Below are 5,108 nucleotides of genomic sequence, written 5' to 3'. Positions count from 1 at the left end.
ATATATATATATATATATATATATATATCCATGCCGTTAAAATTTCTTCAACGTGATTTTAATGGCTGTGTAATATATGAATGGGCCATAATTTATTTATCAATCCCATATTGATCAGTAAGGTTTCTGTAGCACGAGATTTCCTTTTCATTAAGATTTGTTTGAAAGGCTAGTCTATTGTGAATTTTCAAGTTTTGCCATCTTTTAAGATGTGTGAAATGGAAATTCTGTTTTTTAGCCCCTAAATATGCGTTTTCCCTGCCAGTGCAGTTATAAGAAGCAGCAGTCAGTTTCAGCTCCCCTTTCTCCTCCCTCAGCTGGCTCTGTGCATTACATACACATATCTGCACACATCTTTTGATGATTATTTTACGTTAGATGTTTTATTTATTCATGGGACTGTTTCTTTAAGCTGCTGATCTCTTTTCAAGTTCCAGATCTGATTTACAAACCTTTTAAGCCCTGTTAAATCATAGACTTTCCGGGATGGAAAGCACCTTAGGTTATTTACTATTTTCATGTCTTCTGACTTGCTTTTTATGCTATTTTTAATACCCATTCAGGAAAACACACACACACACACAAAAAAAAAAACAAAAACCTGGGTTGCTACTAGAAAACACCCTAGTGGGGAGCGAAAAGGGAGTAGGTGGCTAGGAGGGGAAAATTGTCAAACTTGCATGGCGATAAGGGAGTTTCCAGATGATGGGAACATTGCCTGACAGTCATTACTGCTGATACTGCTGACGTGGGTCCAGTGCTTTGCGGGTTGCCTGATGCTCATCAGCTAGGCTGTCACCCTTCACAGCATTTGGTTAGAGGTCTGTGGCAGTGTTCTGGCTCTCTCCTTTTGAAGTTAGAAGTTTATGGATAGAGCCGTAAAAAAAAATCATCTCCTTAGCGCAGCTGAAAGCTGTGGATTCCATTACTGAAAGCAATGCTTAGGTTCCATGAAAGCAGGGTTTCTTAACCTAGGCGCTGTTGATGTTTGGGGCTGGATAATTCAGTTGTGGATGTTGTCCTGTACTTTGTAGGCTATTGAGCAGTATTCCTGGGCTCTACCTAGGAGATGCCAAGTAGCACCTCCCCCAGTCAGGACAACTGACGAAGTCTCCAGACATTGCCAGGTGTCTATCTCTTCAGGGCCAAAATCACTCCAGTTCTCAACCACTGCACTAAAGGAAGGCTGAACGGATTGAAGCAGTTTATGGAATCTCGTTAATCAAAAAACTGTAAGGATAGACTCTGTGGTTTACATGAAGTCCACCTGGAAACTGGGGAAAGAAAGGACTTAGTGGCCCGTGGAAGTTCCCTCCTGCATTTGGCTTTATTACTTTATTAAGTGGTCACTTTTAGCCCTTCTGCTTTGGCGTCTGTTGTGTGACAAGGGATGAAGCAATGCGAGGTAACCCGGACTATGAAGGAGTTCCCCTGACATGGGGTCAGCATCCCCAGCATGGAGCTTAAATTATTAGGATATTTGAATACATCTGCCTAATGTCGATGCATGGTGAATAATTTAAGCTGTGGTCTAGTACACTGGATAGCACAGAAACAGCTGTCTTTTCTCCTAGACAGGGAGGCTATTGAAGCACCCCTTTGGAGACTGATGTTCTACCAAACTAGTTTTTCTAATAAAATCCCCTTTTTTCTTTTTTCTTTTTTTTTTTTTTTAAAGCAACCAGTTCACAGTTAGGCACCCAAAGTGATGACTTTATCTTGAGTAGATAAGGTTTACTTATAAAGTGCTTATGTAATTTTAATTTATTACTTTATAATGTAAAGATAGCTTATTGAGCTTCATGGCAAACATGCATCATGAATGCAACTTTCCCTGGGCGAAAAACTTTTTTTACACTGGCACGTCTTTATTTGTAAACCTGTATTTGTGAATCTATAGATAGTATAGATTGAATTTTAATGTGGTATAAGTACTCTTTACCTTAGTTAGAGCTTACTGATAAATCATACACAAAGAGATGTGCTGTCGGACCATTTGGTAACGGGGTGACTTTCTGAAGTACAGAATATCTACATATAATAATTTCCCTGGAATGAATGCAGGTGTCACTTAAATATTCTTTCTTAAGGAGAACGCCTTTCATTCCCCACCCCCACCTCCCTGAAGCATGAAGTAGAGTTATTGCATATAGTAAATCTGGTTCATTTGGGGTGAAATATGCTTACACTGTTTTTCTCAGTACTGTATAGTATTTATTCTTAGAGTCCTGGTTACGTCATACCTACACTGTGCTTTCATTTATTAGTCCTTTGGAACATGCAATAAAGGAGGTTTCACGGAATACTTATATATATTTGCCAGCCATTTTGGTGAAAAGAGTATTTTGTGGCTCTTGCAATAAATCATGTGATAGGTTTTGCTTTGAAAGAGCTAAATTACTTCTTGGCACAGCTTGCCTGAAATATGTAACGAGTGCAACTGTTAGTTTGATTACGGCGGGCAGCCTGTCTGGAAATTGGTTAAACCTACCGATTTTACGTGTGCTTAGAAGTAGTTCCACTAAGACTCCCTTAAACTTGGGTGGGGATTCGGTGGCATTTTCAAATAGTTTAAATGATGCCATCAAAATTGGACAAGAATTTTGAGATTCACCAAGCACTTACATCCTTTAGTATGAGTCCTGCGTATTACCCAAGACCTTATTAAGACAATAAGTTAAGCATAATTTGGAGGATGAGTATAAAAATAACATTCTAATGTTTCTCACTTTGTGAAGTTTATTTTAGGGACTTCGCCATCATTTGGAAAGACCTAGTTTTCAAGTCCGTCTGAAAGGAGGAGTTTGAACAAGGAGGGCTCTGGAAGCTCTGTCACCGCTTGTTAGAGGCCACCGAGCAGGCCTGTTCACCTGTGTCGGGACATGACTGTGGCACTGATGCAGCCCCCTAGTAATTTAATTGAGCTTGACCTCGGCGTACGAATAAACCATTGATTGGACCAAGCGCAGAGGCCACATTATTTCTGAGGGTGGCAGGAGTACGTCAGTTACCCCCTCTGGCCTCTTCCTGTTCGTAAAGTGGGGACAACGATCACTTCTTTCTTTCACTGGGATGTTTTGAGAGAATAGATGAAGAGCATGCCAGCAATTTGTGATACTAGGTTTTTCAAAAAGATTATTAGCATTTTTCTTAGATATTTCGCCTAATACAATAGGTATTGAGGGATAACGTGGCACAGTTATTGTTGAGAGAAATCCTTGCAAGTTATCTCTGCGTTCTTAAGCTTTTTGGCCTCCCCACTCCTGCCCCTACTGAAGATGGTGGAGGGGGTGACTTTTTTTCTAGTTCCTTCCATGCCTTTCCCAAAGCCACATCCTTCATTTTCTCTCTGGGTATTTCTTCCTTTGGCAGTTTCCTCTGTTCCTAGGCACCCCTTTGTGGCTGAAGACTTCTAAGTCTCCATCCCCAGCCTTGAAGGCAGCCTGTGCCCCGGGACCTTTTATCCCCATTTGAGGGATGCGTCTTTCCATGTGGATGCCTGGCCTCCCTTCAAAGTCTCTAAAACGCAGTTCATGACCTTCCCCTTAAATACCATCCTCCTCCTGGCTGCTCTACCTCTAAAGTATATTCATTCTTCCGGTCAGTCACATTCCATATTTTGGACCCATCTTCATCATCTCCTTTTACATTCTAGCCACCCTCCTGTCGGGTATGTCACCTTTTTGGTTCCTTTTAGCTATATCACCTGTGGGTCAAACCCTTCTACTGACTTGCAGGTTCTTAACTGGCTTGCTGGCCCCAGTCTTTCTGGCTGCCCTCTCCCCACCTGTGTCCTCACTCTTCCCTGTCAGTTTATTCTTCATAAACCGTTAGACATTGTTTTATTGTTGCGGCTCTCCTCAGAACGAAACTCCTTGTGGCTCCACATTGCTCTTCCCAGGCTGAAGCTGCCTTCCTGATGGGCAGTCATGAAACCAGGCTCTTGCCCGGGCCTCCTGCCCTGCATGAGTTCATGGGCTCTGCCTGGAACTCCTCTTCCATGTTTACCGAAAGGCCTTTAGGGCGTTTGGAGTGGGTCGGGAGTGAGGGTGGCTGGAATAATAACTCCTCACGAACATCTGGGGAGCCTGCCCACGGAGTCAAGTTTACATTAAACCTGGAATCCCCTTCCCCTACGGACTGTTGCCTTGAGTCTGTTACTGCTCTTCACAGACCCTCACTTGAGTCACACTGGTTTACCACAGCCAGTAGCACCAAGAGACCATCTTTATTATTATTATTTTTAATCGTAAATGGGGAGACATTTATCTTTACCTTGAAACAAAAGCTGCAAATAATTTATTTTGTGGAAACATACTTATTTTTAAAAAATAAAAACTCGGTTATGTACGACAGCTTCTTAAAACTGTAGAGAAACACGCCAATGCTGCTTTATAAACAGCAGGCATTGCTATTTTAAAATGCTCTTGAGAACAGAAGTCGTGACATATTGAGAGGGTAGACTCCAAAGCTTAGATTTTATTTGAAGTAGAAGAGCTGCTCCCTGCCAGAATAGTGAAGACCTTAATAAACTTTGAGGGGAAGACCTTTAGAATCTTGGTGTGATATGTGTGCCTGACACCTTAGCAGGATGTAGTGAGTTGTCACTCTATCTGGTATAACTTCTGATTATGCTTTAGGTTGTACACTTTCAATTCAGGAAGCCTCCTTGTCATTCATATATAGTTGTGGAACACGGGTTTTCCTGTGTGTTTTATTGTGTAGGAAAACCCCAAAAAGCTCTGAGCAGCCACACTTAGAGGGTCTTTATGTGAGGAAGTGAATACAGTAATGCCTTGGTTTGCGAGCATAATTCGTTCCGGTAACAAACTACTTGTACGTATAGCAAGACATTGCTCGTTTACTACGTTAAAATGTGTTAGAAATGTTTGCTGGTCTTGCGGAACACTTGCAAACCAAGTTACTCGCAATTCAAGGTTTTACTGTACTTGAGTGCCAGGACTAGTGTGGAATGTTGCTGAAGCTTTCTTCCCTTTTCCAGGAAATTCAGAAGTATTTTGCAGGGTTCCTGAAAATCTCTGTATTTTGAATGTTTAATTACAACAGTAACATCTTCATTGGTAATTTCATGAGGTGGAAAAACAGTA

The sequence above is a fragment of the Hipposideros armiger genome, unplaced genomic scaffold (assembly GCF_001890085.2).
Source record: "Hipposideros armiger isolate ML-2016 unplaced genomic scaffold, ASM189008v1 scaffold_46, whole genome shotgun sequence".
NCBI lineage: Eukaryota > Metazoa > Chordata > Mammalia > Chiroptera > Hipposideridae > Hipposideros > Hipposideros armiger.
Note: the sequence above shows the minus strand (reverse complement) of the source record.